Source organism: Manis javanica, chromosome 3 (assembly GCF_040802235.1).
Source record: "Manis javanica isolate MJ-LG chromosome 3, MJ_LKY, whole genome shotgun sequence".
Classification (NCBI taxonomy): domain Eukaryota; kingdom Metazoa; phylum Chordata; class Mammalia; order Pholidota; family Manidae; genus Manis; species Manis javanica.
The window spans coordinates 93,045,921-93,070,733 of NC_133158.1; positions in this window are offsets into that span (position 1 = coordinate 93,045,921).

Sequence of the window (24,813 nt, forward strand, 5' to 3'; positions counted from 1 at the left end):
GCCCCAGGTCAGTGGAGCTGCCCGTCCTTGCTTCACTTACATGCATTTGCCTGGTTTTATCACACTGTGATTGTCTGCTGATATTATCATCTAACGCACTTAAGGCTTGTTTCATACAGGTGAGGAGTAAGGTTTGTTCACCATAGTACTCTCAGACACTGGCATATGTGCTCATTTGTTTGGTCAATCTTTCTTCAATGAAAGTGTAACAAGTGCCAGACAGTGTGCAGAGCACAGGAAATAGTAACATGTACCAGACAGATAATGTAAAAGATGGGTTAAAACAAAAGGAAAAACATAAGTTCCTATGTTCTGAAAAAGCAACATGGACATAATACTGGCTAATTGGATGTGGATGTGACAGCAAATTTAGATTGGTGGTAGTATTAATAATGGGTAGCAATGACGAAGGCATCAGTAAGGCTAATGAGTCAAATAGTAGCTACTCTTGTACTTACTGATCTCTAAGCATCTTTACTTCTAGGATGTCTCCTTATTACTTTCCTGGTTCTTATCTTTTTCTCACCTCCAGCAATCTAAATATCCACTGAGTGTAAAATGATTTTCAAATGTGTGTTTCTACATGAGTAAATCCTCCCAATCGGTCTCTTGGAGTTTTGAAATATACAATTAGAAATAACTCCTAAAACAAAGTTTCTGATTTTTAATTTCTTTTTTCTTTTCATTCATTTGTTCTCAAATATATTGATTTATTGGTAGAATCAAACATCCACATCAAATCCCAAGTACCATGACACTTTATAAGAGATCCTTACTGGAAGGTACAATGTTACTGTATTGGTGAATATTAGTGACTTCTTAAGCATATTTTCATTGAAACTCTTTCATCTTGTTATTACTTCTTGGTCTTTTTCTCATTTCCTGGGCTCTATTAGAATTTCCCTTCAATGGGACATAGGAGAGTCAGGCAAATGGGGTCATGGCTTAGTCATGTTCATGGGCTTCTCCAGGAGTCCTCCCCTCAACTCCAAGTACACACCCATAATGGGCATCTTTGGGGGCTGGCAAAACCCCAACATTAGTTTCTTTGTCTGCAGCGTGAGAGCTGACACACTAAGGGAAGCTAAGCAGAAGCCTTTCAAACTGAACCAACTGCTAATATAGACAATTGAAACTTGAAAGGACTAAGTAATGCAGATAGAGTGACTCCCATCCTACCTCCATTTAATTTAGTTTATTTAGCTCTGGCCACTACCCAAAACGGACAGATCCTGAAGGATAACTGTGAACTGCAAATTCAGTATTTGTCCCTACTGCATCAGCTGAGCTATGTGTGGTATCCTGGCTGAAGCAGATTCACACAGACACAAGTACTTGGAATGTGGCCATTGATTCAATAAATGAATAATTTTCTCTTGTCATTAGGAAGGAGGACCAGAGCAGTTCACAGTCACACATGGCAGAGGAGAGGATGACTCTGCAGCCTTGTTCAGGGTCTGTGTGTGCTCACCCTCATCCTGTCTTAGTGTAGTTTGGACATCATGACATTCTACAGAACATCACATTGTTCCACTTTCTTGATTAGATGATAGATACTTTCTCAGATTCGATGAGCAATAATTTGTAAGTATATCAAAGGCATTTTTAAAACATATGTACTCTATAAGATGGGGGACCTACAAAGATTCAGGGGCCCATCACATTACTGCTCTTTGGATTTCCTCCAAAGTAAAAAACACCTGATTGCATTTTATACTTCCTGCCACTAAGAAGGAGGCAAACACTTTGTAGGTCTCTGGGTTTGAGAGCAGCAGGTTCTACATTTAGAAATACTGATCTAACCCATTTGCTGAATAACCTGGAATGCTGCCGGTTTGAGACAGATCCAGAAAAGAAAGCTGCAGCAGGTCTGGGACATGGAGCAAGTAACATCTCTGCTTCGGCTAAAAATGGACTGCTTTTGCACTCGGGTCCAAGTCAGGGATGGCCTTCATGACTGCCTATGATTGGATTTTCTCAAAAACAGAGCCTCATGCAGTGCATTTCATAATATACTTAAAGTGGAAAAATAAATTGTTTGAGATAAAGAATGGGCCATGGTGAGTAGCCTGGCCTATTGCTCAGAGTCCTGGAAGAAAAAAGGTAGGGACATCGGAAAAGAGGCAAAAGCCAACCAGATAAAAAGAACTCCACCAGCTGTCATCTGGCAGCCTCTAGCATTGGCCAATCCAATTCTGGCAAAATGGTTGCATGAAGAGAGTAGCCATGGTGATAGGAATGAAGCTATGCATTGGCCCAACAGCACAGGCTTCACACACCAAGGCTAATCTGGTATTGCTAATATCCAATCTTCTAGCAAAAAGAACCAGTACTGAGTCACCTATGGTATCATCCTCTGAGACTAGCTAGCCACTTGGAAGAAAATTAATTACATCTAACCCCTCACTCCCTGGAAAGGGCAGTGATTGGTTTTGCTTGGCAACAGTACATACTTGATTACAGATTTATGATTCTTGCCTTTAGTCTATGACTCACTTCATGAGCCTGTGGCCTATGTGGTCATACAGGGCCCAAGCTTAGAAGAGCCTCATGCTTGGTTTATTGTTGGAACTCCTAAAAATTTTTAAACAAGGAACCCATGTTTTCATTTTGCATGGGACCAGCAAATTTTGTAGCTACTCTGTTTGTAGTCTGGGCCAAGCTCTCTATCTGAAGCCTTACAAAGTATTTAATACATTAACATGGAAAGATTACATGATCTGCTTCACAGCAAAGAAAGCAGCACCCGCTGGTCCTGTCATATGTACACAACCCTGAGGCTGCTGTTTGATAGAATAGTATACAACTGTGGCAAATATAGGGAGTGGGGCTCCAATCATTAGTGCCCCACAGAAAAATTTTAACCAATTCATATATATATAATATTTCACCAATTATATATACTATATGAACATGAAATAATTTAAGATATGCATGACAGCAAAGAAACAGGCATATCTATGCAGAGAGTATTAAATACAGAGAGAGGAGTAAAAGAAGACAATGAGAGTGTGATCAGAGGCAGAAAATAAGAGCCTTGACATGCTAGGGATTGAATAAATTCAACAGGGGCAAGGATCTTTGCTTGATTCTCTCCTGACCCCAAATGTCTCAAAAAATGCCTGACATGTAATAGACATCCAATAAATATTTTTTAGATAAATCAATTTGGGGTTAAAATTAAAGATCTGAGAAGCTAATGACACAATGAATATATGTCACATTTAGAGAGAAACAGCTTAAACATTAATGCAATCATGTCATAGCACTGTACTTTGCACCTACTATGTGACTGGTTCTTGTTCAGTGCTAGCAACACCAATTTTAATAGGGCATTATTCTTGTATGGCAGGGGATCATTATGGCTGAGAAGTTTATGTTAATGTCATTTAGGGAGACCAGTTGAGTTCACTGACATGTCTTGACATAAAGGCTGTACTTTAATGGGGATTGTTTTGCTTCAGTGTTTTAGCCCTAGTTTTGATGTTTCCAGAATGATTGTCTATCAACTCATTTAAAGCTGATATTATACAGGCAGGGACTAACTCACATTAATACAGTGTACATGGGAGTGATGTATAAATTAGGTTTATTCCATATTAATCTATGAAAATCTTTCCAATTCCAAGAATATTTGCTTCTACTATTTTTGTGAATGCCCTTCTCAGTATCTGGATGTTTTGAAACTGGTAAATGGATACAATTTGAATCAAAACAAAATGGAGATATTAAGAAGGATAGGAAGGAACCACTCATTTATATAACATGAAGTCTAGTGAAACATCCATGATCATAACAGAAAATGCCCTTTAAATCATGTAAATGTTCATTTTTCCCTAGTCCATTGAATTTCTTCTGCTTTGTGGGAAAGATAAACAGAAACTTACCATCTTACTATCCCTAGCTACCTGTTTTTCTAAGCTTCATTTGGACTACCTGCTTCCTTAATTATCAATCACACTTCAGTCCTGCAGTTCTTGACTGTTCTTAGATCTGACTTTTATGTAGAATTCCCAGATCACCCTGGTAGGGCTTGGGTTTCTTCCTCTCAGCCATACATTTAGGAGCACTCTATTTAGTTATTTCTTCAGATGTGTTCCTGTTTTAAATCCTAGAACCTGTAAAAATGATCATTATTGAGTTAGTGAAGAAAAGCCTGCTGTGCTGCCCTGATTATGCATCATCTAATATGTGATTTGGAAATTTATGAATGATATTTTCATATCAAAATTATGAAGAAACACTATCTTATATTGGGCAGAGATCATGCAAGCATAGCGTAGAGTTGATAAATATCAAATGACTACATCCAAATTAAAAGAGCATTTGCTCATATCCTGGGTCTATATAGACAGGTGTGTTTTGTTCTTGCAAATGAGAAGTTGACTCATGATTATGAACTTTGACATCTCTCTGGCTGATTGAAAATAAACCGTGCATGCCAAATGAGTCCTTATATAGGTGTGAAATTTAACAATTTCCTGTCACTGGCTATAGCCAAGGAAGATTTTTTATTGCTGTTTTGGGCAGTTTATCTAGTAACCCTTGGTGTTACCAATAACTACTTACTAGTAAACCAAATAAGCCCCCAGAGACTTTTGCAGCTGGAGAAAGGGAAGCAATCAGATAAACAAAAAAGCACAACTCATTCCTCATTAAAGAAAATCATTACACTGTATGTTTAATTATGGATTCCTTTATTAAACAGTGGAAGTAAAAAAAAAGAACAACACAAAAAAAACACAAGATGTTTAGATCCCATAGATAATTTGGAAGCTAAAGTGGAAAATGAGCAACCTGTAAATAGTCAGCTGGGCTTTTGCTGTTATTGAAAGATGTCAGATAAAAATATTCTCATGGTGCAAAACTCTATAGCAGATATATAATCAGGAAAACTACCTCTCTGAGATTTTCCAGATACTGTAAAAAATAAAAATCCCTAAAGCCCACCTCAGAACACTTCCCAGTCTAAAGGAAGTAATCTCATAATCAGTGTAGATTTTCATTGTATAAGGTACTTGATATCTAAATTTAATTTTCACTCAATTTATTAATCTATTTTCTCTGATGAAAATTTTTCTGCTTATAGTTACATAAATCACTTACACCTTTGTTTAATAGAATGAAGGATAAAAAAGAGAGCCATATTTTCCCCCAAGTCAGTGGTTGCCTAGGAATAATTTACCCATATAATTCTTATTCAACCACCGTGACGTTCAGGATGCTCACTGAGATCTTGAATGGGTTAATTTGGTTGTACGCAGGCAAGTAATACATAGTCAGTTTGCTTACTGAGAGATAACAGATCACTGTCTTCACATGGCATCCATTAGAAGAAGAAAAAACAGCATAAATATGAGGATTTTTGAAAACTGTACTCATACCAAGCTGACTGCTCTGATATTAAAAAGAAAAAAGTATCTATAAGATTAAATATCAGCTATTGGCAGAATAACCTTTACAAGCCTTTGAAACAATTCTCATGTCTTTGTTTTAACAAAACACAGCTTAAAAAAGTCTGTGGGATCTGATTTCATATATGGAAATGAAAATGATCGATCCCCATTTCATATGTGATAAATGATAAATATGACATATTCATATACACATAAAATGCGAAAATATTCATGTAAAATGTGAAAATCTTCCCAACACTTTCACAGAATCTCATCTCCCAAACATTTTACTAATATTGTAAAATTGAAATAGTCCAAAATCGTGAGAATATAAATACTGCATATTGTGATAGTAAATAGCTTTCCAAAAGCTCAGATATTTTCAATAAAGGCAGATAGTTTTCTGCATTTTGTATTACAAAGATAAGCGTATTTCAAATTGTTTGTAATCTTGAGAAGAAATATTTTTCTGGAGAATAGTTTTTAAATATTTATAGAACATTTCTAGTGTTTAAAAATTCCCAACTGTATTAATTTCTACAATCTAAACATGAAACCAAGAAGTGAAAATGCCTATTCTGTATTTCATTTGTGACTACACAGAATCCAGGTGTAAGGATGTGTGTGTGTATGGGTGTGTTTATATCTATATACAAACCCATAGTCTTATGATACGTAAGAAAACTCTTTGCCCTTCTTTCAATTTTTCTATCGAAGTATTTCTTTCTATTCACTTTTTCTTTTTTATTATATTTAATTTCTCTTCACTTTTTTCTGTCATTAAAATTAATGAAATTGAGAAGAGTAATTAAAACATTTTTGTGAAGTGTTAAAATTTAAGAACTCCTCGGAAAAAATAAATCAAATATTAAAAATGTTCTCTCAGTCACCCTTTCTGTCTCTCTCTTTGGTAGAAAAGGATCTGAAAAATTGAGGGAGAAGTGAAACATCAATTCCCAAAAGAGTCACTTTTCTCAAAGTGCTGAAAGTCAATTCAACAAGTACTTATTGAGCCTCTATCCCTGCCCTTGGGGATGCTGTGATATAAAAATCAAGACTTTCCCCACAGGTAACACTTGATTCATTTTGATTTAAAACTGGCAGCCAAGAGAGTCTACTCAAGGTTGCATTTGCTCTTTCTGTATAAATATTTTTCTACAGTTTGAGTCTTTCCCTATATCAATGCCTTATTCTTAGAACTCTTTGGTATTTTTTTCCCTAGCTCATCATATAAAAAAATGAAAATTTGTAAATAGCAGTGATTGAAAGGCTATCTACATGAGAATAGGTTGGTTGTCTGTTACATAGGAAGAAGTTTAACTTTAACAAAAGTGTATATTTTGTATGGACGGATGGATATTTAATGACATTATTCTCTTTTTTTCACAAAGGCTAAAAAGGTGTTATTCTTTTGCTAACTGAATGACACCTTTTGTTTTTATTTTATTTTGCTATGAAATATTTTGCTGTCAGTATAGTAGTAATAAAAAATTTAATTTATTTATTCATTCAATAAATATTTAGAGAGCACCTACACTTTTCCAGGCATTGCACTGAGTACAGAATTTGTCACATAAGAATGAAATCTCAAATATTAATAAACATAAAAGGGAAGAAACCAGAAAAAGTTATGAAGTATTATTTTAATATACACAATGAAATTTCTTCATGATTAAATATTTATTGGGAAATGAGGAAAGTTGACTTTGCCTGAATGAAAGAAGACAAGGATGATTGGGTTTTTTCTTAGATACATAACTGAACCTTAGTTAGATCTTTTGAACCAAAGGAATGTACCCATGGGTGAAGAAAAAATGGGGGCAGTGTTGTGTTTTCTTTATGCTTTCTAACAAAGACAAGAAAGAAAAGAAACATAGACAATTTTAGCTGTCTTCTAGTAAAACCATTAAGTGAGAATCAGGAAGGAGAATTAAAAGGACTACTTGTATTTGAATAAAAACTTAGATTAAAAACTGTTGTTATTATCAAAAAAAATTTTTTTAAGGAAAAAAATATGTTTTTTATTCAGAGTCAGTACCCTTGGCAATCAGCCCTTTTACCGCAGTGGATTTAAAAGGGGAAGTTAATCTAGAAGAGTGGGAGGTGTGAGTGGAATGATGCATAAGAAGGCCAACCAGCCATTCAGAAGTGGAAGAGGAGAAATTAAAATACAGGGCTCCAGCCCCCATTGACAAGGGCAGATTCCATAGTTTTCAGGGCAGTGAGAACATCCAGGGGGAAAAGTTAATCCCTTACTCTGTAAGATACTTTGCAATAGTTATCTTTACTTATATCCCAGTGGTTTGATCATAATCTCAGGACACTTCATCCAACTTGAGGGAGAACCTTAGGATAAGATTGAGGTCATGAGGAGTATAATCCCAGTAGGGAGTTGTCAAGAGGTAAGCAGGGGTTCAAGGTTCTAAAACATGTGTTGGGCTGCGGTAAAGTGAAGGCAGCTGGAGGGACTTCAGCAGGCAGGAGAAAGGTCTGGCATTGAGACTGGTAAACCCGTGCTGTTTATTGGGGAGAGCACAGGTCCCAGGGATACCATGTTTAAGATGAAATTAATTCCAGATTTCCTTACCCCCCATCCATCAGTCTCTTCCCCAATGGCAAGGTTTGGTGGTTTGGCTCCATCTCAGGGCTTGGACAAGAAGGAGTCAAGCACTGGGATGGTGAGACAGTGAAATGCAATAATGCACAGCATGTTCTCTGGAATCAGAGTCTCTGGGCTTGAGTCCCTACTCCACTTACTGCTTGTATAAACTAGGTCAAATTTCTCGGCTCTCTAGGACTCAGCTTTCCAATACAGCACAAGAATAATAATAATACCTACCCTCAGGGCTTTTATGGGACTTAAGGGTGTTTACTCTATTTTAGGACATGGCCTATAGTAAGCATTTCATAAGTGATTAACTTAATTCATTTTGCGTATGTAGAAAAAGCATGTGAGGAGGCAGGGGTTGAGAACAGAGTAACTTGTGTGTTATTTTTGTACTCTTTAAGTCATAGTAGAGGTTTGACATGAGGACTAATAGCTTAAGTTTGCACAATGCCAGACACAGACAACACAAGATAGATCATCTATCCTCATGGACAGGGGCTTCCCTTGCACGTCATAGAATTAGGGCACATCTAAATATAGGAATCATTGACTCAAATATGGATATATCCTTAGTAACAAGATGTGTAAATCTTAAGAATATTGGCAGAAGTTCTTAACTCTTTTCAAAATGTGTACCATTAAAGATGTTTACGGTTGGCATCCACGCCAGGCTCTAAATGTTTAGGTCATGCATTAGGCAACCCAGGCTAGCAGGATTTGGCAAAAGTTACTTATTGAATGGTGACTAAACTCCATGTTTTCAAGTAGCTAAATGCGGTTTATAATTACTGAGGCATTCATTTATTTCAGTTCACATTATTGGACATTTTTACAGTCCTATCCTTGAACTCTTCAAACAGAGCTTTTATTTCGAAGCATTTTACATTCATGTGTGGGTAGCTTTGAGGACTACTTCGGGGTTTGTAGAGGTATAACAAGCAGAGGGGATTCTCGTGTTTTGTATTTAAGAGGTTTGGGAAGTAAGATGAGTAATACAATCAACCATGCAACTATTAATGTAATCAAGTACAAATATGACCTTACAATAAATAGAATTAATGATTGGAGAAAAACAGGCTTCCAAAAAAACCAAAATAGAACTAAATACAAGAGCAGTGATAAAAGAAAAGCCAACTTATTCTCAACCAATGTTTCCGACAGAACGGAAAATAAACTTCTGGTGGATACGTAGCTTTTGTTGCAGAAGTATATTATGTATTATGTTTATTTAGAAGAAAAATAATTGGTGTTAGGTTTATGTTCAAGGAAGGGCTATGACGATGGTAACAGGGTAGACAGTGACATCAAACTGCCCCCTACAGATGATGTGGAAGCCACGCTTGGGCAGGGAGACGGGTGGCGCTTGGGGCTTCCTTGCAGGAAAGTGTTGTCCAGATTCCCCTGTGGGAGGCACTGAATGCAAACCTGGGTGGAATAGAACATGCACATAGGAAAGGAAGGATTTTGACCTACTTAGACACTATAAATCCACCCATGCCCATCTGAGGATTGCTGGTGTATTTATTGCTCACTGTAAGTCAGTGACTTTTAGCAGAAGTTTACCAATATTGTTACAATAAATGGATATTCAATTATAAATTCACTTCCTTGGTAGTACTTAGGAATTGAATTAGAATTGCAGAAACCTATTCAGGTTACAAAACTGCCTTCCTTTTCTACCAACAAATAAATGTGAAAGCTCCTAGTTTAGAGGTTAGAGAGGAAATTATTGACAAAATACACATGCTATTTACAATGCTTGTGACTTTTTAATTAAGAAGTTATTCTCTTTTACCATCATCTGCTGTGAGATCTACCCCAAGCCCACTGTATGACTATGTCAGAAGGAAGAACAGATGCAGACATACACCCATTAAACATGTCTTGCTATGCATGAGTAAAGGGAGGTAGGTGCTGGTTTGCCCCTAATCAGTGATAACACATAACCAATTTTTGTTATAATCCAGAGCTGGTATTAAGTAATTTCATGCATGTGAAGTCACAGTGAGAGAACAGGGGTGGTCTCCCTCTAATTACTATGTCAGAGAAGGGATGCTTGGGCTCTGGTGCCTAACCAAGCATATAGACAGTGGGCTTGACAGCCTGCACGTCACCTGTGTAGAATTTCCTGGTGCATGTCACCTCCCCACACTGTTCTTAGAAAGGCAATAATATCTGGTTGCTTCTGTTCAGTCAGCTTAAGTACAATCTTGCAAAAGAATAAGAGCCCCAGTTTTCTTACTACTGAAGAATCTCCTACAAAAATCTTACAGAATCATGGAAGAAACTGTGGGCTAGAAAGGAAGGCAGTTTGAGTCTCTGATTATTCTAAACCTCGAATTCTAAACTGCCTACCTATAGTTTCCTTCTTTTGAATATTTTCCTCTATCTTTCACTAAACCTGAAAAGCACCCCCCCACTTGTTCTGCTGGCAATGTTAAATCCAACTAATTACAATTACACTGAGGGCCACTACCCAGTTTATCCAGGCCTGGTTATGTTGGAAGGCAGCTAAAGGCCGAACTGAGTCCTGTGCACTGAACAGCATTGGAGCCCCTATAATCTAGAGGGGGAAACATTCAAAGGGCAATGTGAAGCTCAATTTACAGAAATAGACTGACAGTTGCTGCCAAGTGGCCCAGCAGACAATGTTTATGTGCAGCCATCACAAATCAGTTGCTCAGTTTGAGGGAAAACGCATACATCAGGCATGATGGTTTCTGGTCAGCATCCCTGAATATAGAGAACTGTGGCCGAGGCACCACGCGTCTTACTAAACCTGGTGCCAGTCTACAAGTTTTAAACACCTTTTCTCCTCTGACCATTTCTATACACGGTAGAAAAACCATCTTTAAAATGCTTAAGCTGAAATAATCAGCTCTACTATCAATTCAGAATTGATTCCTGCTCATAAATATCCTGGCTTTTATATCCTGGAATAAAATTCCTTAGACTTTTGCACAGTTATATCAATATTGTGCTGTAATTTTTGTCAAACCCTTAGCTTCTGCACTAAGTTATTTTCATTAGAAATATTGGAGCAGGTTACATGTCACATTATACCAGCCCCTCTGGCCATGCATCTTATCCCTTTACCCCTAATAAAAATGTCTGAGGCTTATGTCCCAAGAAACTGTTCCAACTGTTTTTAAGATGACCTTTAGTCAAATAGGTCAACTATTATTTAAGCTTCCTCAATTAATGCCTTCCTCCGATGTCTTGTTTTGAAAGTGACATTTGACATTTTTACAGAATTTAGCTTTGATTTTCAAGCCGATTTGCCCTCCTCCAGCTTTCTCAGCTACTAGGCACTTGAACTTTCACTCACATTTTTCTGCTAAGCTTCTGCTAACGGTCCTCTCTAGATACCATTCAGTAGGCTGACTGAAATATAACCTCACTCCAGGTCAAATGCCTTTAAGCTGAAAACCATTTCCAAGAAGGATGAAAATCTTAGTCATTTCAAGTCTGTCTATTTGGCAGTGTTGAGATAAGAACAATGAGTCTTGTTGTTTTTCTTTTCCTTTTGCTGTTCTTAGGGTAATAAAAATTTTAATGTTCCATAATTCCCATTGCAGCATGAAGTATATATAAAGCATAGAAGGGAAAAATGGAAGGGGACAAGTTGAATAACTGTTGTAATAATGTATAAGTAAATATAATATTAACAGGATGAACATTATAATTTTATTATTATTGCAATAAAATATGAGCTTAATAATTTTATAATTAATAGAAATAATATGGTTTTGACTTACTACTTAAGAATCAATTTTAGAAAGTGAACACTCTTTGATTTAGTAACCTTAGGAATGCTATAGTTTAAAAAAATGTGCATTGATGGGTGAAAACAAATCATATGAACTTATTCTTAGTGACTTTCTAAAAGACTGCGTCCCGAGTGATTTTCCCCTAGTATATTGTCTCAAAATTTCAACATTAGAGTCTCTGCTCTTTTCTAATTAGGGGTTGTCATAAAAAATTCTACTTTAAATAAATACATATTATCTATAGATGAAGAGAGAGAGGAGGGGCCATTGTGTTCCCCTTTATATAATTGTTGATCTCTTTGGCTAAAGACCATTTTAAAAGCTAAAAATAGTTTCTTGGGAAATAACTGGCATTTTTACTGCAGAGACAGTTTCTTGGGACATAACACTGAGGCATTTATACTGCATAGAGATAATTTTTGGGGACATGAGACTCAGACATTTTTACTAGGGCTAAAGAGACAAGATGCATGGCCAGAGGGAAGGTGTTGGTATAATGGGACAAACACTCTCCCGGCATCCCTGAGGAAGTAACTGAGTTCAGAAGCTTAGAGTTTAACAAAGATTCTGGGATTTCGGAGTGACTGACAACCCTCAGAGGCTAAAGAGGGAATGGCCGGGCTGGCTTTGCTTCAAGGGCCCGGCCTTGGCTGTGATGGTGACACATTTGCAAGTCAGGAAGTGCAGACCAGGAACATGAATGCAGCCTCTTGGGCACATTTTATTTTGCTAGCTCTGTATTCTTTACAAACCCCTTTCTGAACATTTCACTACTCTGTTTTACTTACTTTGTTTTATCAATTTCTCAAAAGAACTCTGATTTTCCAAATGTTAAGAGGTGGTGGCTTGTTTCATATTTTAAAGTCATGGTCATTTAGGTTCACAGGAAGGGAGACGTGGTATCGCTAATCAGAGACCTAAAATGTCTCACTTGAAAGGTATTTTCATTAGTTGAAACTTACAGTATTATTATATGTAGTTTAAAATCTAAATTTAAGAAATAGCTATTTCAGATATTGGAATCGTTCATACATCTCTTTTTTTTTCTTAAAGAAAAATATCTGTCTTAAAACATTATATTAGATGAGTTAAAATGGGGAGCCAAGTACACTTTAAGTTACTTTAAACTGGGGAGTTTTACTTCTGATTTTGTCTATACTTGACTTGCTCTCTACTTTCATTAAACGATTACTTCATTTGTATTTCTCACTTCTCAGTACATTCTGGTTTTGACATTTATTCCCAGGCATGACAAGGACTAACATGATTTTTTTTCTATTTTAGAATATTAAATATTTCACTTTCTCTTGAGACTAAAGCATACTTCATATCCAAAAGTTCTTCAATAGTAGTAGTAACATTCATATCAATTCTCCCATGGTTTTGACTGCCTTCCTGTACTTCTTATTTTGCACTGTAGCAGTTATATTTTCCCTAATTTCTGCTGGTCAGCGCTATGATCAGTCAACTCATGATGAAGAACACTGAATGAATTAATGCATTGAACATGGTCACAACACTATTTTTGTGTGTGGTTGAGTTCTTCAATTATAGATGAAGATAGAGGGCTAAATACATAGCATGTCAGAAATCTAGAACCCTACTTTCTTTTCACCTGTCTAAAGTAGAAATTAAGTTTCCTTCTGTTTCATTGTTCTGCTTTCTCTAGGGTGTTGTAACCAATCAAGATTGAGGCTAGGTCACCATTTTAACTTCCTAGAAAAAAGAATGAGAAACTAAAGGGAAAGGGATCTCCTTTTATGGAAGTGAAAGGTGCAACTTCATATTCCTGTGGAGCGAGGTCAGTCACATAGCCATGCCTAACCACAAGGCAGTCTGGGAATTACAGTGTCTAGCTGGGAGGCCTGCATCCTGAGAAAACCTAGAGGAGGGTTCTGGCTCTGAAAGGAGGAAGGGGAGACTAGAAACTGTCACACTCCTAAATTTCAGGCTGGCGATGTTGATACTATGATGCCTCCCTTCTACTTTTATTTTCCTTCTCATTTGGTTAAGGCTGTTGATGCATCATTGTACCTCTTTTAGGAAACATGGAGGGCATGTGGCACTAGAGCATAGTTAGACATTAAGCAATACTATTTCCAGCACTAAATTTAAAATTATTTAATTTACAAAACTGTGTTTTACCCTAAATGTTTGAGTATCTATGGTCTTAGGGAAGTATGTAGTATGCACTTAATCAGCTTTGTAATTCACCAACTGATCAATCTGTACCTACTACATGAATAGAGCTGAGTGTAGTATTTTGGAGTATTTATTTGAACAAAAAAGAAACTTTCCTCAAGTAATTTACTAACCACCTAAGGATTCCCAGTGAAAAATTATCAAACAGGATAATGATACAAGAGCTATTGCAGGACAGAAGAAGGTTTTTTTGTTATGTTTTTGTTTTTGACTACCCAGTGTTCATTGAAGCCCTTCCATCACACATGTTTTCAAAGACTTCTTTCATGAATTACTGTTTATATTCTAAATAATTTATGAAATATCCCATTGCAAACATATACAATTATCATATTGGGAAATAAAAACAATGTTACCTTCTGTTTAGGGCTGTTCATCTAATTGTATTATATAACCTTTGTTCTTTGAGTCTGTTGATCACAAAAATGTTGTAATTACAAAATTTATAATGTTACAATGTTTTTGCTCTTCTTTAATTAGAAAGAAAGAGTGACTCTCAAAGTTTAATGTTTCTTATCACATGGAAAGTTTGCTGAAAATATGTATTTATACTCTACAGAGAGATTCTTATTCCAAAGGTCTCGTATAAAGGCCAGAAACTGTCATTTCCACAAGCACCCATATTGATTATGTGGCTGTTCTTCCCACTTTAAAGAACACTTGGTTTAAAGAACACACTGTGGGAAGTTTATATGAATAGGCACCACTATCAATAGGCTTTCTTTTCATACTTTAAAATTTTTGGACATAAACATTTTTCCTGTGAAATTGTTTCTGCTACTGTGAATGTCTCTTGCAAGAGAAGCCAATGATTTCCTCTTGCCATATTAAGAAAACAAATCAGTGTGTTTAAAATACTTAGATCTTATGAAAATGTTAATGCCCTACAAGAGGTGTGATTGACATAAGCTTTTTATATTTACCTATTTTTAATGAGAATAAGATGTTAAAATGGGACAAACAAATATTTATCCCCGTTGTTAGCAACGTCGCTAGCATTAATTCTTTCCTCTGCAGGGACCCTAGGGCAGGCTGTCCCGGGATGTGCCACTGTGCCATCCTAATTATTTCACAGCTGAGAACATCAAGGCCCAGGAGATTCAGAAAGAAACTTTGACCTCCCACCCACCAACTGCATAAAAAGAATTTAGAAAGAGAACCTGCTCCAGGAGGAGGATAGTGATTTTATACTGTCAACTAGGTGTGGTGCACAGGGAGGGATGTGGTTAAGTCTCTGTTAAAACTTCTCTCTGTGCACCTTCTTTGTTCCTGTGTGGCCCATCAAGCATTTTGTATATAAAACATTTACTCTTTTCATATTCTGTGAATAACTTCCCTTTCCCTTGAGGTCTCAGGCCCCTACCCCCTTCTCCTTGGCTCAGGATGACATATATACCTCATTCTCCCTGACTGTTTTTGGAATCCATGTCTGTGGCTTCACCATAGTATGTAATTAAACTTTTTTCCTCCTGTTAATCTGTCTCATGTCAATTTGATTCTTAGACCAGCTAGAAGAACCTCTCTTCTGTCTCTTGCCAGAGGAGGCAATGATTTCCTCTTGCCATATTAAGAAAAAGAATCAGTGTGTTTAAACTACTTAGATCTTATGAAAATGTAATCTCCTACAAGGGGTTAGAGGAAATTTCTTCGTCCCCAACATCTCTTTCCTGGATTATGTGTTTTGCCTCATTGTTTCTAGATTAGGTTATGAAAAGAAGCAAAAAAGAAAAAAAGAAGGAAGAAAGGCTGCAAGGAAGAGAGTAAAGAAATAAAACAAGAAAGAATGATCTTGAAAGCAGTAGTACTTTATCTTGAGAAGTCATATGCAAGTAGACCCATAGTCCTGCTAGGTATGTACAAATTATAAGTAAAAACACCATTGATACTTTTAGCCTCTTATCCTCACTCTGGCTCTGATCACTGGAAAATACCAGTACCCAGATTTTCATTGATTGCTAATATAGTTTGGAAGGTATCTTATTTCATTAAAATTGAAATCAAAGTGTTATCCTCTCATTCATTTAAAAAGTATAATTTTCCAAACTTGAAAGATTGTATTTAGGAACACAGTCATAGTTCTTGACTTTTGAGACCTGCCTCTGCATCTTCCCAAAGCATTTTCCCATAGTTTGTCTATTTTTAAGCTTTAATTTCATTGAGTAGATAATCATCTTATAACCACGAATACCATGCCGATTTCTTGCCAGCTCTTCCCACCTTTCATACTACCATTATTGATATTTATTGATTTGAGCCTCCTGCATCACAGTACCTAATTAATTTCAAACACAGCAGAATATTTTGGGATTTTATATTCAGAATCCCATTGATTTCTTGTCTTGCCAGTTTTAATCAGATTTGGGAAAAGGGAAGATTATGTCAAGGCTGTCTACTCATCTACTGGTTAAAAATGTTACAATCATTAGAAAGTACTTCATTTGACTAATGTGTCTAAGTCTTGAAGTGATCAGTTATACACACTGGGCATTAACATAATATTTAGTTTAAACATCAGAAAAAAATCTGTGCTTTAACAGACATAGCATATATCTCACATGACTATTTCAATACAAAGGGTATATTGTTTCAGTATATAATGATATATTCATTTCACATTTCCAGGTGATTCATAGAACTAATTATTTTGAGGCCAGCTTTCCACATCAAAATGCCTAAAATTAGTCTGAAATACATAGGGCCTTGGTATGGGTTTCTGTGCCCTGATTTGTTGGTAAACCAAATAGTCAAATACATCATTTTAAACTTTGTTCTTTAAAGACAGTCTTTTGAAAGAACATTACCTGCATTGCTGTTTTATGATACAACAGTGACAACCAGTGGCCGCTGAATTTCCCTGACAGTTTATTTCAGCTGACTATTGCAGACACTGTATAGATTACTGAGAGACTGTATGTAGCTCTAATAACTAGCATTCAGAAATAACTTCTTTTCAGCTCATTTTCATCTTATCTTTTACTAAAAATGGGTAGATATCTACCACATGTCCCTTTGAGAAATGTTTTGTTTTATTAACTAAGTATCTGAAATGTAGATTAAACTTGTATTATTAAGAGGTCACTGCAAATGTTAACATGAGAGGTGATGAAGAGATTCTTAATGGCTTCGTCCTATGTGATACCTAAACCAAATTACTATTCTTTTTGTTTTTTCCCCGTAAGAGAAAGGAATGAACTGCTAAGTATATGTAAAAAACAGGTCAAAGCACTCCATGGGCAAACAGTTGGGGATGGTATAATTATTCACTACCTGAACATCCCAGATTGGTCTCATCTTCCCTTCCTAAAAGGTCCATTATTTCTTTCAAATGGAGAGCTTAATGGAGTAAAGCTTTGCTAGATGTAATGAGCTGGATAATGGGGAGTTCAACTTTGGATTATGGACTTCAGAGACTCCAAGCAGTTAAAACTAATGATTTAATCCCTGTATTTGTTTTACATTTCTTTGGACAGGTCTATTTATATATTCTTGAAACTCTCTCTGATATACAGCAGTCTGGAAATACTTTTTTTCCTTCTAGCATGTATGACATTGCTACTTTGTCTCAAACTGCCTATTTTTTTCCCCCTTTTTTTTAAGCATAGCTCCAAACCTTCACTTCCTCCTCAATGGCACTGCTCTAAGAGTGCTTATGGCAAATTTGCTTCTGTAATCATAACTTGAACCCATCTGGGGATGAGACTGGCTACAAGCTTAGTATTTCCACTTAACATATTCATGATTAGCATGCACAGAAGGAGTAGAATTAGGATGAATGTTTTTGGAACAGTACAGATAAATCCTCATAAATGTAGTACAACAGCTCTGGAAATGCACAGTGCGGAAATGTAATGAAGCTGAACTCTGTAGAGAGTTTGGTATTCTCAATACCATGCCTCTCCTAATGAACTCATTTAGATTAGAAAATGGATTTAATATTTTATTGGAATTAACCTGAGCCAGTAAAGAGGATTACAATTTCTTTCCATAAATATAGTGATATTACAGGGTGAGGTAGCAAGTTACATGAATATTAAGCACTTTATGAACATTGACATGAAGCCAAAAGGTGTAAGGTGATTATGTTTTAATATAGTGGTACTGTTCTTACAATAATTAAATTTGATTAGCAGTAAAGGGGTATTTTTTAAAAGATTTAAACTGGAATTTTGTTGCATTTTTAGAGCTAAGATGTCATGTGATTAAAATTAAACTCAACGTACAATATTTAAGTAACCAGCCTCAGAAGAAGCTGTATTTTCCCCAAGTGAGAAATAAACAACAAATTTGGAGGAAAAAAAAGGAAACTAAGATCCTGAGTTTGACTAAAGAGAAGGATTGTCTCCTCACTAATCTGAACTGAGTTTATTTAGTCATTGACCACTTGGGTATATAAGGTAGCCAAAAGATAGAACTCTACTGCATTATTGGCTGCATTCTTTTTCCCTTCTTATCATCTTTTGTTTTTAGTCCAACTCACTCCTATCTTTTTTGGAAGCTGAGTGGATGTTTTTCATATAATGTTAAATAAGATGCACAGACAGTCTGTAAAGGAAGAAATTCATGAGAAATCAGAGAAACATAGGGCAGGGACAAGCACCAAGATTAATTTTCCCCCCCTATGATGAAAACTGATGAGATATTAATAGCATAGTAGGAACAGGAGGGCCTCCATCTTAAGGCTAAGATTCCATTTTAAAAACAAGAGATTTAGGAAGTAAGATTTCTGACATACTTTACAGGAATCAGCCAACAACTTGCCCAACCCTATCTTGAGGCAGGTAAAGCAGTCCTAAATGATATAGCCCCACTGCCTGAGGATAACAACTATCTTGGAGAAGAACAGGATCAAGAAATTCCTTGTGTTAATAATCTTACAGAATATCTACAGAACAGACTATGGATGGTGACATAATATCTCTCACCAGAGATAGACATCATGAGACCACATGTCAAGCCTACACACCATCACCCCCAATTCCACCCTTCATCCTATTCTTGAAAGCCTTAAACGACAGATTCCTAAGCCCTTAAGTGTGCCCCCTCTCCAAGGTTGCCCACACTGCCCTTTCTTCGAATGTGTACTTTTAGCCTTAAATAAATACTTCTCACTCAACTTACTGTATTTTATCTCTGTGCTTTTCCAGTGGTAAATGTCTTTATTACTTCACGGTTTCATTCAATTTTCTAGACTTAAGGACAAGTCTTCCCTCTCTGTTCTATTTCAGACAAGTAGGGAGGGGCTACTGAGGTCTCTGACTTGGGCTTGCAAGTTCCCATTGCCTGGGTGACCTGGACAGGATGGCAGCTGTATGATCATGCTCTCTAGTAGCCTCCCTGAAAGTCTCCTTTCTTTGCCCTTGGGAAGTTCTCAGAACATAATCTCACTCCATCCAGTGCTCTGCAACTCCCCCAAATCCTGGGGTGGTAGGGCTTAGTTCCCATACTGTGCAGATTCAAGCAGACACTGGACACAAGGTGATCCTGACTTCAGGAGTTGGCAAGGGATCTGCCCTATGCCAAGCACACGTTCAGTGAGCTTCCTTTCCTCCCCCTGTTCTTCCTTGCTTTCTACTGCCTGCACAGCTGCTGCCATCCATTACTATTCTTGCTTTAATAAATTCCTTCCTTACCTACACTTAACAGACCTGCTCAAGAATTACTTCTTCTTCAGAGTCAAGAACTCTCTCCCTTCCAGACTGAAGTTTCATCTTGTGCACAGGGAGAGACCTCTCTGGAAGCAGCTGCCTAACAACCAAAGGTCAAGCACACTTTCCTTCTTACCTTTAGCCCTAAGCTACTTCCACCATTAATTTTGGTAAATCTAGCTGATGTATATAGACAAGGGAACTAATATCAAACGTTTATAATCTTAAAGAAAAAAAAAACTATAGCATGATTCTGATTCAACCTTAAACAAAGGACAAGCTTTGGCCCTGAAGTGCCATTTCTAGCCATTTTGTAAAGTCAGCTCCTGTACATGTGTGCACCCGAGCATTCACTGATTTTACAGGATAAGGCACAGTGAGCAGCATGCTGGAGGCCGAGGTTAGGTCTTGAGGCTGTGCAGAGATCTTCTGATTAAAGCTGAACACTCATGGTATAGTTGCTCAGGCATGTACACATAGTTAGTTTAAGAAAAGCCTCCCATCCCTCCTTCATTCCACCTACACAAGCAAAACTTTTTTGCTGTAGTTGGGGAAAGGCATGTAAGGGATTCCTTTATCGTATGGGTTTCATATTTCTCAAACCCATATACTATGCAAAGAGTTCCACACCTGAAGCTCTTCAAGCTCAGTCACACTGGGGCTTTGAAGTAATGCTATTAAACTGGAGTTAAAGAAAATCAGCTCTTGCTGAGTATGCAGGCTGTGAGGATGGGGGGAAACAGGCCCCAGATGAGATGCAGCATCAGTACTGAGCAGCTGGTGAAACTCAGGGGCAGAAAGACTGGTAAGCCTTTGCAGGGGGAAGGCCTTTTAGAAGGATTGCATCCTGCTGGAGTACTGATGTAGGAAAGCTCCTGGGGAGTGCCAGTGAGAACAGGAGGAAGAGAAAACAGAGAAGACTTGGGAAAGAAGGTTGAGGAGGACACTGTCAGGAGCTCAGAATTTGCTGTTCTTGTAAAGACCATGGACAGGCCTTCTTGGGCCACTTTATTTCACTTTCTGTGTTTTTTTCTTGCTAATTATAACCTTCTGTTGGCCTTTTATATTTCATTATTTGATAGGATTATGAGATTTTTATGATAATTGATCCAGGTATCCATCTCCCTCGGGGATGGACAGGCTTAGTGTAGATAAGGTAGGATAGGAAGTTAATAACAATTCTAGAGAAATAAACAGACTGACACCCAGAAAATCTTTAGCCTTTTACAGTTCCTAAAAGAATCTGGTAGCAAGATATAGTAGGCTTTTAAATCAGATGAATTAGCTTGGATTTTGTAAATTTCTTTATGGACTCCTCCTTTAATATATCTATGGTCACCCAGCTGGCTTAGTTCAGAGAGCTCTTTCAGTGTGAAGAAAATATACTTGTGTCTACAGATTCTATTTTCTAGTAAGAGGATAAGATACAGGAGAAATAAATGATATGCCAGCAATTTTCATGCACTTGAGAATGGTCAGTGAGAAGGAATAAGAACAGAGAGAGTTAAGAAGCTAGAAGAGTTTTCCTATTTTCTCCTCTTCGGGCTTTTGTCCTGTGGATAAAATAAGAGTTCCTGTGGCCAGGATTCTCACCTGGCTGTGGCTAACTAGCTCACTGCACGCCTGTGGGCAATACGTGGCTGTTGACTCTATAAAAAGAGCTCTGCCCAGTGCTCTGGGCATGACACAGTGGCAGGGCTGCAAGGCTGCAGGAGAGCAGAGCAGAGGCTGGAGTGGTGGCAGCACCGAGGACAGAGGCCCAGAGGATGGCTGTGCGGGACAACTGTGCAGAAAGGCCAGGAGGATGGCTGTGTGGACAGAGGACAGCTGTGTGGACAGAGGACAGCTGTGCAGACAGAGGGGCCTAGAGGCAGAGACTGGCTTGCTGCATGCAGACTCACTCTCAGTGAATGGGATTTTAGTGACTGACCTGCCACCTGGAAATAAAGTTGGGTATAACCCTTTCACCCCAAGAACGTCTTGCTGTCGATTTCTTTGGTCACACTGAATCCATAGTGAACTTGCCCAGGGCTGAAACCCATTGGCAAGACATGTCCAAATAGGAGATGCTGCAGTAAATCAGCCTCTATCCCATGCTGCCTTTTTGGATCCCAGGAGAAGCTGATTTGCACGCTGTCTTTTCCTAGCCTATGAGTCAACTTCCACAAAGTAAACTTGGCAAATAATGGTGAACAGACCATGCAGTAAATGATAGAGGGGCAAGTGGTTACTAGGTAACCAGAAGACTTTGCTCTAGAACTAGAGCCATAACAATGCTTGAAGACTTGCCCCCCATTTTTTTATGCCAAGTTCATTTAAATCACTTCCTTCCCTTAGTTTAAACTCCCTTTAGTGAGTTTAGTGGTGACCCCCTAAAAAAAGATACGTCCAAGTCCTAACCCTTGATACCTGTAAGTGTAGTGTTATTTATAGGTTCTCTTAAGATGTATTTAAGTTTAGGATATTGAAATGAGAAAGTCCTGATTTAGGGTGGGTCTTAAGTACAGTGATTATTGTTTTTATATGAGGAAGGAGAACGATTCACTTGTTCAATTACCTTTGAACAATTATTGACAGAGGTAGGGCATGGAACTATAGCTCCTATATATTGGGTACCGAAATCCCAAAATATATACTCCTAACTTCTACTGCAGGATGTCAAATCTATCTTCTGCAGGAAAGTCCATGACATTAGCCTGTACTCCTCCCATTCTTGTTCTCTCTCTAGTGGTACTGGGTGTGCTAACTTAACAAATTGGGCACATGAGTCCTTATCTCCAGGTCTGCTTTGGGGGATCTTGATCTAACACCCTCACCCACTAAAATCCTACTGTGTTATGTTGAAATAATCCCCAACATAATAACATTTCATCTGTATTTCAATATGCCTGTGTGGGGAAATTGGGTTCCTATGGCCAGGATCCTCACTGAACTTAAACCACTTGATGATGTAACTGGTCTGTTGCTAGGCTACCACTTCCACACCTTTAGGCAAAAAGCTATTATTGCGCCATATAGAGAGCTTGGCCCAGTGCTCTGGGCAGAGGCAGAGACACTAGTGTCCGACTTACTGCTGGGAGCCGACTTACCGCTGGGAGAACAAGCCCGGGCCTTTCACCCCAAAGAATGTTTTGCTGTCAATTTCTTTGGTCACATTGAATCCAAAGTGACCTTGCCTGGGGCTGAAACTCACTGGCAAACAGCCTGTCTAAAAGTTTAGGACTCCTAAAAAAATGCATTATCATTGTCACACCTAAATATGACAGTAAAATTCTGTAATACATTAGATAGCAGTGTTCTGATTACAAATGTCTCATAAATATAATCACTTGTTTGATTCACTCATATTCAAATAAGGTTTCACAATACATTTGATTTGAAATGTCTTGTTAATCTCTCTTAATATAGGGGTTTCTTCTCCATCTTTTTCACTTTTCCTTTTTCTTTGATGTTGGTGTGTTAGAAAAACATTGTAACTTTTCTTTAGCATTTCCCACAGCCTGGATTTAGCTGATTAAATCTTTATAGTATCTTTTAGCATATCTGTCCAACATCTGCATATTGTGTTCATTGGTAGTTGAATTTAAAAGCTTGATTAGATTCAGGTGTGATATTTTTCCTGAATCTCCTTCATTGATGGAGATATATCTTTTCATTAGGAGGCACATAATTTTGTCTCTCTTTCTGTTATTTAGTGTCCATTAATAATTAATGTCTCTATCCATAATGTTTCAAGGGCTGCAAAATTGCAATAGTTTCATTCTTCCAATTCCCTTTTCATTTATTATCTGTATTCCTTCTAGAAGACAAATACTTACCCTCTATTTGGTTATTGTTTGGTAAATTCACATAGAAAAGGTAGGATGTTTACTTTTTTTTTTTACCAGTTTTTAAAATAGTGGTTTCAATGGTAACCAAATAGGGACTTTTTTCTTTTACTACAATTATGCATTTCTCAGTTAAAATGTACTTGATGTGCTTCCTCCATTACAATGATTAGCTTTCTTGTCCATCCTTTGGCCAGTGGGAGCCTAATCAAATAGACATGTGACTCCTTTCAATATGCCTGGAGTAATCTATGTCCTCCTTGCTAAGAGTTGTAAGTTTTCATGCTCATCTTGTATGTATTCATTTCCATACCTGGAATGGATATTTTTCCAAGGAGACTTTTTAACTTATATCCAATTGTAGGTCATTAATTTTAGGCTTTATCAGTAAAGGTCGGTAGGATTATTTTTTAAATTAAAATATTTTATGAATTAAACTGATTCTTCAATTATAATTCAAAGCTACTAAATTTTTATTTAACCAACTCTCATTTAAGTCTCTTTTCTGCTACACAGAAATACCAATTCCCAATAATTCAAGCCATGATAGAATGAGGATATGACATAATTACTAATCTGTCTTATTTCACAAAATATACAAAAGTGTCCTCTGACAATCATGATTTTCACCAGCAATATGATTATGGAAACCAGTGTAAGTTTTTGTTTTTGTTTTTTTTTAGATAATTTATTATATTAAAAACTCTTGAAATAGCTACTCTATGGGTGGTTATGCCACCAACAGTTACAGAATTTTTTTTGTTTATTATTTGTTTGTCAAATTATTTTTTATTTTTCAGGTTTTGTATTTTAAATATGTGAAAATGGATATATTGAAATATTTCTAGCTCCTATCACTTTGCCCTTGACCTTATACCCTTACTCTACCTGTAAGTAAATGTTTTTAAATCATGGTTTTTCATTTTATTATTTGTTGACTATAACCATATATATTTACATATTCCTCTTACTTAGATAACCAATATAATATTCTCACTTTTCTTTACCTTTCTTTTTTTCTTCAACCAATGATGAATATAAGATATTCCTCTAGAGTAATATACAAAGAAGTATCTTCATTTATTTTTACAGTAACACAGTGTTCCACTTTGTGGAATTTATTAAACAAGTCCTAAGTTAATGGGTGTTTGGGTTATTTCCATTTTTCTTTTTTCCTAGTATAAAACTGTCCTTCAATAAATAACCTTGTACATATTTTTTTTATATTGTTGCTAGTATAGCTTTGGGATACACTCCTAGAGATGGAATTGTTGGCTCCAAGGCCAAATGTATCTGTAATTTCAGTAGATATTATTAAGTTTTTCTTCATAACCATTTAGCACTTTAGGCATTTATTTTTGCCAA